The sequence below is a fragment of the Ictidomys tridecemlineatus genome, chromosome 5 (genome assembly GCF_052094955.1).
Source record: "Ictidomys tridecemlineatus isolate mIctTri1 chromosome 5, mIctTri1.hap1, whole genome shotgun sequence".
NCBI classification, from domain to species: Eukaryota; Metazoa; Chordata; class Mammalia; order Rodentia; family Sciuridae; genus Ictidomys; species Ictidomys tridecemlineatus.
This window is the reverse complement of record NC_135481.1, coordinates 122,590,822-122,600,778: the sequence shown is the minus strand read 5'-3', so window position 1 is coordinate 122,600,778 and position 9,957 is coordinate 122,590,822. Positions and strand designations below refer to the sequence as shown.

Sequence of the window (9,957 nt, the reverse complement as noted above, 5' to 3'; positions counted from 1 at the left end):
CATCTCCCATCCCCAAGTCTGGCCACCTCCTGCCTTGCCCTTTCTCCCTAGTCACCCAGGAACCCAAGCCCAGTTCTGGCTGACCCACTCACCACAAGGTAGCATGGGCTGTCCATGAAGCCTCTCCTGCTTCTCACTCCTAAGCGGTTTCCCTGCCCAAAGAACCCACTGGGCCTCTCAGCCTCTCCCTGCCCTGCCCAGGGGCAGCATGCCTTACAAGAGCTCCTCTGCCCTGCCCCCTGTGCTGTGGTAGACCAAGCTGAGGCCCTGCCTGAAAGCCTGGACACTGCAGCCTTGCTCAGGCCTCTCCACAGGATTGACAGGTCTGGGAATCCTATACTTTTCCAGGGCCTGGGGTCTAGCAGACCTGTGTTGACCCTGAAGACCATGCTGGACAGGTTCATGGGGAGAGGTGCAGGTGGGAACCACACTGCCCACTGTTGGTGGGGGCTGTCTATCCCTCCTCTTCCCACCTGTCCTGCTGAGCATTCCTGCTCCTCAGATCCACCCTCTCTGTGTGATCAGACAGGGAGTCTGAGGCAGCAGACCAAAGGTTCCAGACAGGGTCTTCAAAGAGGACCTGGGTGTGTTTTCCCCCTAGGAAAGGGCCCTAGCCTCCCCAGCTTGGCCCTTCCAGGGCACCAACCACAGGGAAGCCACCCTCTCCTCACCCACCTTTAGTGAGGGCCTCATTAGCAGGGATTTGGGGAGGCCAGGAACCCTTAGGGCCAATTCCCTCCACAGTCGCTCAAACCAGCCACTGATGTCAGCTGACAACGAAGTTGGGTTGGGCCATCCAGGGCTTCTGTGTGCCTCAGCTCCAGTTCTCTGCCAGGCCCAGAGACCACCCTCCCTCACACTTAGACAGAGTCCTGCCACCCTGCCACCAGTGCTCTCTGGGCCACTGTGTCCTGCTTATAATGGGGCAACAACACACACTGCATTGTGGGGTTGAGGATCAAATGAGGTGACTCATGTCTAGTGCCAGGTGTGACGCACAACATTGTGCAAGGCGTGCCTATATGTGTCCCTTCAGCCCCATGCCTCTCAGTAAGGGTCCCTGAGTCTCCCACGGGTCCCTGAGGCTGGTGGTGGCAATGCCCTGCATACTCCCACTTAGGCCCCTCCCCAGATTCAACCATGACCTCTAAGTCTCAGCAAACCGACAGACCATGTGGTGAGGTGATCTGGGCCAAGGTCTCTGGGCCTCTGGGTTGGGCTGTCCCTTGGGCCCTGGGGGTCTTTGGAGGCTCAGCTCTGTGGAGGGCCACCTGAAGAGCCCAAGCTCTTAGGGACTTGTGGTCCTCACAGCTTCATTGTGTGCCTGTGTAGCTCTATGCAGGTATGCAGTGTGGATGTGTGAGTGTGTGTGTGTGCTGTGCGGCATGTGTGTACATGCATGGGTGCACGTGAGGTATATAAATGTCTGCAAGTATGTGCACCAGTGTAGACAGCATTGGGTGCTTGACAGAGGTGTGTGTGTGTGTGTGTGTGTGTGTGTATGTGCTTGGTGGCTCAGATACTGCCCCTGAAGCTTGGGGACAGCCAAGGGCTCCAAGACTGAAGCAGCCCCTGACTGGATGGGGCCTTGGCAGGGGCTGGGAGGGCCTGCGGCTGGCTCGGGGTGTCCTGGGAACAGGTCCAAAAAGAAGCTCGCACAGGCTGCAGTAGCACCATGGCAACGCAGGCTGCACAAAGCACTGGCCTACTTACGCCCCGCCCCCACCAGCTTGCTTGGCTGGGAGGGGGCAGAGGGCTGTTCTGTCTCCTGGTGGGGCTGCACACCCCAGTCTTTGGTGGCTTCGTGCCCCAGGGAACCTTGGCCTGGGTCAGATCTACAGAGACTCACTCTGTTAATCCATGAATGGGGGTAAAGATGGGGTGTGGGGTGGCCCAGTGCCCAGTAGGTGCACCCTGCCTCTGGGTGGCTGTAGACCCAGCAGGGCTTTGAAAGTCTCCCAGCCCCAGAAATCTCAGGGTCTCTGTGCTGCTGGTGACTGCAATGCCTCTGCCATGCCAATCTGAGACCCCAGGTCAGGACTGAGTCAAGCCCAGAGCCACCAGCTTTCCTCTTTTGCAGGCAGGACCATTCGTGCCCCTGGGCACCCAATTGACACTCTATCCTCAGTGTGGCCAGGACACCAGGGCTGAACTTGGCTTAGGGCAGTGGAGAGACCTCCTGGGCATCAGCTGATGGCCCAGCACACCAGGGCCTGCCTCTCAGCCTGGCCTGACCCCCAGGGCCCACTGCCTTCTCCTGCTGAGTCATCAGCACTCAGAGCTTCAGGGTTGGGACAAGGGTCCAGTGCCTGGGGAGGCTGAGGAGAGAGGCTTGGGGATCCTGGGCAGTGGGCCTCCACTAGACACTGGACAGAGAAATGGGCACTTGTGAGGCAGCCTGAGGGTTCAGCATGACCCCAGCCAGTCAGCCCTCTAGGCCACCTGTCTGTTCTGTCCACTGCTGGCCACCTTGATGCCCATTCCTCCAGGGTCTCCAGCAGGGGTGGGGACAGTGCCCCACAGAGGGCAGGAAAGGCTGAGGGCCAGCAGGACTGTGAGGCGGCTTTGTGAAGCACCCTGGGGACAGGAAGCTCTCCTTGGCCCCACAGGAGGGGTGGAGGTGTCACTTGACACCACACATAGAAAAGCAAATATTTTCTTAGCCTCTCTGAAGCCCCTCAGAGGCCTCTGTGTGACCTCAGGCTGGGTGGCTGTGACATCCCCCGCTCCCTGCTGGTGACAGTGCTTGCTAGGGCTACAGGATCTCTCCAACTGGCCCAAGTACTGGGGCAGTGAGAAGCAGTGATCCATTTGTCCCCAAACTCCTCTGGACTGAAAGCCCCCCCACTTATCACCTCTACTGCATCCCCTTGTGCTGGGGCCAGTGCCTGGCATCCATCTGAGGAATGAAGGAAGGAAAAGCCGTGAATGAATGAGCCTGGAGAGGCCAGCCCTTTGCACCCCACATGAATTGAGGGGTGTCTTCCCAGGCACAATCATGCATAATTCCCTCAGGCGCCAGCTGTACCGACCTTCCCCTCCCCCACCCCTAATTTATGCCATGAGGGGGGCGGCCACTCACTGGTTCCCCGCCTGGCAGCGGCTTTGTCCCCAGGCGGATTCCCAACTGCCGCCTTTGGGAAGAAAGGGCCCTTTTCTGGCCGGTGGTGAGGTCACCAAGAGGGGCTGGGCACATACAAAGACTGTGGGCCCCCACCCTGCCTGAATGGCAGCTGCCTCTTTGTCCCCAGCTCCTGGCCTAGGAGAGACCTTGAGGGGCCCCCGGCTCAACAGTAGAGGGCCTGGACTTCCTCCCTGGGAAGCAGAGTGGCACTAGAGCTGCTACCTCCCCCTAAGTGACAGCACCTGCTGCGAGCAGACCCCCATCACAAAAGGCCTGGCGGAGGGCTGGGCCAGCTGTCTGCCTGGGTCCCCAAGGCAGTCCCCAAGGCAGGCAGGCAAGTTCTCAGGACACGGTAGGGTCCAGTAGAGGGGGACTGAAGCATTAGGATGTGGACTGGGCAGCTTGTGTCCCCTGGCCCGGGTGGGCGCTAGGTGACCATCCCAACAGTGTTGATCAGCTGTCAAAGCCATGTCTCCAAGGCCCTTGGTGCCCATGGGCATCAGGGGTGGAGTGAAGAGCAGTGGGCCTGGGATGTTCCTGGGTACTTCTCTGGGCAGCTCCTGGGCATTGAGGGGGACTAAGGCTCCCGGAGGGTGAGCACTTGGCTCAAAGCTCCCAGCCCCACCTTCTTCAGCCTTGCTGCTCCCACATTGTCTGCAGTGGAGGAGCAAATGTCACCTCTCTGCCCTGGGCTGCACTGACACCCCTGAGGGGGGCCCAAGCCCAGCCAGCAGGTCAGTGAGGACCAGGACAGGCACCGGTGGCAGAGATCAGGTAGTAAAAACTGTGCTAACAGTAGCAGGGACTCCAATTGCATGTGCATGTGAGGATGGAATGCAGCCTCGAATGCGCCATAGTGTATCTATACCGAGCGCCAACTGCAGGACCTAGAATTGGACAGTATCCTGGACCACCAAGAATATGCAGCTCAGCTGGGACCCAGAACCTCCCCACCATGCCAAGATGGGTGTCTTGGGGAAGGATCAGGTTTTTGAAGGCCCAACTCCCAATGCAGGAGGTCCCCAGGGGCACTGGAGGATGTGCATCAGAACACCGTGAGGGCAAAGGCCTGGGGGTGGGACCTAGGAACTCAGGAAGCACTGTGGTGGGCCAGTAGGAGGCTACAGGCCCTCAATGACTGCCCCCAGGGCCAGCTGGCAGCATCAAAGCCCTGGAGCTTCCTTAGCAGTCTCTCCACGGAGGGAGGAAATGGAGCCCTACCACAGCAAAACAAACCCAGTCTCTGTCCCAGACCAGCGGTGGCCAGCAGGACACTGGGACAGCCCTGGGACCTCAGGTGGGCACTGAATCCAGAGTTGGGGATGGGGATTGGAGTTCCACTACATCTCCAAGCCCTGCCCTGAGGGGCTACATGCTGCAAGTGGGAGGGTCAGTTGTCAAAGGAAGGGAGGAGGGGCAGAGGACAGGCCTCCTTGTCAGGGTAGGAGTGAGAGAGCAGGCTGGATAGCAGGGCCAGCTGGTGGATCTGGGTCAAAGGCCCACTAGAGGCAGACCACATTTCACCTGAGGGGACAGGCAGCCAGTGCACCTGGACCTCCTGGGGACACCAGTGGCCTGAGTTGTCAAGCTTTCCCCCACCAAGAAATGCCTCCTTCCCTGTTGCCTGGTGCTCTGAGCGTCCACTGTGCCTGTAGCTTAGCAACATGCCTCTGTTGCCCCCACTGTCCCCGCCCCTCAGCTGCCCGCCACCCACAGTTGGGCTGCATTCCTCAGCAGGCCAGGGACCTTGCTCACCCTGCATGTCCAACAGCCCACACTGTCCAGTTCTCTTGGGGATCATGGAGACCAGTGCAGGCAGCTGGGCACTGCTGACTACCATGAGCCAGTTCCTTGCCACAGAGGGGCTTTCCGGGCAGGCCAGTCTGTTCAGAAACCGCACATTTCCGTCTCTTGCCCCAGTGTGCCAATCCAGCCGCTGCGCAAGTGTGATTGATGTAACAGGAAGCAGGCCTGGGAGAGGGTTGGCAGGGCTGAGGTGGTCTCGTGGGTGTATATGCTGGTCAAGACTCTTGGATTGTTAAATGGGCATATCCTACTGTCCACAGATTAGGGTGCAAGGAAACATGGTTCTGAGCTATCTTCTGGGGTGACAGCAGGGCTGGGGAAGGCAGAGCAGAACTGCCAGGAGGGTCTGGAAGGAGGACACAGGAGGTCCCTGGCATTGGAGCGATCAGAAGAAACCAGCACCTCCTGAGGGGCAAAAGTGGGGGCAGCTCAGCCTCCAGCTTCTGCTCTCCTCCTGCCCCAGTGCTGGGCCATGCTGGGGACACATCCTAACCCACAGTGAACTTGTTCCCTGGCTGACAGCCACGCCTGGAGGAACAGAGGATGGACACACAGTGACCCTTGCTAGGGACAGAGCCACCCCCTCTCTCCCCACCTGCTCTACAGTACATGACCCACTGCTCTCTCCTCCCCAGGCTCCGATGCCATCCCAATGCTGGAGAACCTGAGAAGCCCCACAGTTCACCTATGTGGAGGGACCCTGGTGAAGGCAAGGCTGGGAGCAGTGGTGCTGGGCACATCTGATTATGGAAGAGGTCAACGAAACACAAGAGAGAGGCCTGGGGAGCCCAGCACCCATCTCCCAGCAGCATAAGGGCCCACCTCCTTTCATCGTACCAACTCTGCTCTTCCCCTGCATCCATCCACCTGAGTTATCTGTAAAAGTTGTTTGTGGTGCTGGGGATTGAACTCTGCCACTAAGCCACACTCCCAGCCCTTTTTATTTTACTTTGAAATGATGGAAGAGGGCTTTGGATTCAATTCCCAGTTACCTCATTTTTTAAAATGAAACATTTGGTTTGCCGATGAGACTCCATGAGGTCCTTGCACAGCACTGTGCTGAGCCTCCAGTTTCTGCCTTTGGGGGTCCCAGGGCAGCTGTGAGATGGAATCACCTGGAGAGACAGCAATCCCAAATGTGGTGCAAGGACCACATTTGAGAACCTCAGGTTCATGGATGTTTCCTGAACATAAAATGGCTGAAGCTTAGGAATGGTTCAGACACCTGGAACATGAGAACTGCTTTGTGGTCTGTAAAGAATCAAAACACATGTGCCTGACATGTAGCAGGAACATTTACCTAGGAAGGGCATCTACTATGTCACAAGAATGTGCCTGGCACCCTAATATACTACTCACTGGCATGTACCCAAGTGGCAGCAAGGACATGGGCTCTGAAGGCCTGTGACATCACCTATCTCAGTCTTCTCAAGGATACTCTGGGAGGAGGAGGGCAAGACTCAGGCAAAACTAGGTGAGAAGAAAAAATGATAAAATTTTGTTCATTCTTGTTAGATGGGCAGCAAATTTGGCTGAGCTTCCTAGTTGCTACAGCAAAGAGAAGACAAAGATTAGCTAAACTAGTGTTTCTCAAACTTCAATGCTATTCCAGTCCCTCAGAACCCTGTCAGAAATGTGCCTTTTTAGTTCTTTTTGGGGGGTATCAGGGATTGACCCCAGGTTAACTACTAAACCATACCCCCTGTCCTTTTTTATATTTTATTTAGAGACAGGGTCTTGCTGAGTTGCTTAGGGCCTCACTAAGTTATTGAGGCTGGATTTTTTTTTAAGATAGATAGAGAATTTTTTTAATATTTATTTTTTAGTTTTTGGCGGACACAACATCTTTGTTTGTAATGTGTGTGATGCTGAGGATCAAACCCGGGCCGCACGCATGCCAGGCGAGCGCGCTACTGCTTGAGCCACATCCCCAGCCCCTGAGGCTGGATTTGAACACACAATCCTCCTGCCTTAGCCTCTGGAGCCACTGGGATTATAGGTGTGCACCACCAAGCCTGGCTGAAATGCACCTTCAGATGAAGAGGTCTGGGGTGGACCTGAAGTCGTCTCTTCAGAACTCCCAGGAGATGCAGATGCTGCCTGGGTACACCTGCACTCAGTCACATCTGGAGAGAAAGTTAGAGTTCCCTCCTCTGCAGGAGCCCAGCCTGGGTGGCTGGGTGGCCACCGATGGAGGGTTGAAGACTACCTGGGCATGACACACCTCATTAGTGCCAGAGGTGGAAGGAACTGAGCTTTTTTTTTTTTTTTTAAAGAGAGAGGGAGAGAGGAGAGAGAGAGAGAGAGAGAGAGAGAGAGAGAGAGAGAGAGAGAGAGAGAGGGAGAATTTTTAATATTTATTTTTTAGTTCTCAGCGGACACAACATCTTTGTTGGTATGTGGTGCTGAGGATCGAACCCGGGCTGCACTCATGCCAGGCGAGTGCGCTACCGCTTGAGCCACATCCCCAGCGGGAACTGAGCTCTTAAGAAGTGTCACTCCTCCCCCAAACACACACCTGTGTCCAGACAGGGAGGGACACATGGGTTCATCCCTAGGGCCAGGGATTGAAGGACAATTGGAAACCAAGGTTCAAGTTGGGCTGCTTGGGGTAGACTGGGAGGCAGGGGAGGGGCACAGGGTTTGGAACCAGAACAGGCTGGTGAGGGCCCTGGCCCCTGGAGGACCCAAGGTGGGGACGAAGGCTGCCTTTGCTTGCAGGGTAGCACGTTCAGCTGGAGCCTTTGTGGAAATGTGCTTAGGGAGCTTGAGTTGAGTGGGCTGGCAAGGTGCCACCTTGGATAAGGACCCTGGGTCTGAGGAACTTGAGCCCCTAGAGTCTGAGGAGGGTGTCTGCTTAAGGTCTCCTTTATCCATAGTAGAGGGGAGAGCCCAGGATGGGTCAGCAGGGCTCAGAGGATAGGGGACTTTGGGCGGCAGCATGTGGCCACCCAACCCTCAGAAGACAGGACCAGGCCAACCAGGGCACAGGAGGGGTGGCCCAGGTTCCAGCCTCCTGGCTGACCCCACCTGACATCCTCAGGGCACCCATAGGTGCTTTGCTCTCACCACCTGGCTCACATGGGAGGTTGCTGACCCTGGAAGTGGAGGGAGCACAGGGTAGGCAGGAGGGGGAGGCTGCCGGCCTCTGGGATGGAGGGTGTGGGACCAGCCACTGGGGTGCAGGTGAGGCAAGACTCCCCGTTAAAAATAGCCTCCTCTCCCCACCACTTTCTTCAGCAAATATGCCAGCTCTTGCCTCCCCCTGGAAGGGACAGATGTCGGGAGAAAGCTGATTATTGTCAAAGGCTGGAGGCTGTGACCGGAGCTCTCGGTGAGCGTGACCCAATTCTGAGCTATTCTCAGCCTGGTGGGAGCTGAGTTATTCCCTCCCGCCTCAGAGGCAGCCTGACTTTGAAACGCCCTCGTCCCGGGCTGAAACCCACAGGCCCCTGGGCACAGAGACTCTATGTAGGCTGTCCAGGCCAACGCTAGGGCTGGGCCAGCAGCAACACCACAGTCCCTGCTTGCTGATGACCCTCTGTACAGAGTCTGCTTCCTAGACTGGCCAGGCCAGCTGTACTGACAGAGGCTCTGGGGCCAACACCCTGCTCCAAGTCATCTCTTGAAGCTCAGCTCTTGGGTCAGCAAAGGCAGAAGGGTCCTGTTCCTTCACCTTCCAGCCCTCCTGCCTAGCTGTGATCCTGCAACTCCTCCTCCTAGCAACACAGGATCTCTCGAACCTTTGGGCTTGGGTTCAGCATGAGATGTGCACGACCAGCACAGGGGAGTGAGCAAAGGCTTGCGAAGAAGACCTGTGTATCTGGGCTGGCCCCTGCCGTGCCTGAATATGCGATGCTGGCTGCCAGTCCCAGCAGGAGAGCAGAGCACAACACAAGTGAGCCCTGCTGAGGCTGCCCAAGAGCACAACTCAACACCATGCAGAGTTCTGGGGGTTGTGTGCAGGATGTGTATGGTGGCCACTAACCAATACATCTGCCTGGAAGGTTGTAGAGGTCAAATGTGGTGCCATCTGCCTGTGCCCAGCCCAGGCAGTATTGCTTCCAGCTCCAGTCCACAGCACCCATAAGCAGATGACCTGGATTTTCCATAAGTCTCCATTGCAAATCTCTCCTGTAATCCTGATAACCACGCAAACGCCCTGAGGTGCAAAAGATATGCAATGTCTAAAGACCTCACATGGACCCAAATTCTGGCCTTGAATTCTGAAGCAGATGGAAAAAGGAGGGCTTCTCAGCAGCAGCAGTGTGGTCTCACTAGGGCAGGAGCAACCGTGGCAAGCTGTGAGCTGTGCTCCCACTGCTGATAAGACTCACTCAGGAGCCCACTGAGAAGGCACTGTCTCATCCACAGGATGCCACCCACCTTGAGCCCAAGTGGCTCTCCCAGGGAGCCCAAAGGCTGAGCCCCCCAGTGCCCACATTCTCCAGAGGCCTGCCTATCCCTGATAAGAGCAGCTATCCATGTGAGCTACACTGCCCACAAGATCAAGTACAGATTTCTGCCCCTTCTTTGTGGGGACTCCTTGGACCTTCCTGTTTCCAACCTCCACTGGCCCACTGGCCACATTTCACCTGAACCATGTGCCTACCTGTGCCTAGTTCTTGGGAGTTCCTGGAGGCAGATCCAGGCTACCCTGAGCATATTTAGGAGGCCTGGTAGAGGGCAGGTGCCCAAGGCACACCTGCTGGATGAAGGCCCCCCAAGTTTGTGAAGACATTCTCGAGGGCCACACACAAGCAGCTCTCCTGCATGCTGTCCTGGGGCACTGCAGCCCAGACCTGGAGTCAGGCCCCTCCCAGAGGACCCTCCACTCTACCTACCAAGAGGCAGGGCACCCCCAGGCTGGCCTGCAGCCCCCAGCCCCCAGCCTGTGCTTGGAGCAGTTCTCCAGACCTGGCAGGATGTGGGTCAGCCCAACCCCTTGAGCCCCTAATGAGGTGGGGTGGGCAGAGGCAGGTGAGACTCTGGGCCTGTCCCTTCACCTGTATAGCAGGCCATGCTGG

At 57.0% G+C, this 9,957-nt stretch overlaps 1 long non-coding RNA gene across 1 annotated transcript; it reads left to right on the top strand.

Moving 5' to 3' along the window:
* The first annotated feature begins 4,204 nt into the window (after positions 1-4,204).
* LOC120886168 (uncharacterized) lies at positions 4,205-7,270 on the top strand. Its single transcript, XR_005728916.2, has 2 exons — positions 4,205-4,421; positions 5,566-7,270. It is a non-coding gene; the product is annotated as an uncharacterized LOC120886168 (long non-coding RNA).
* Positions 7,271-9,957: the final 2,687 nt, after the last annotated feature.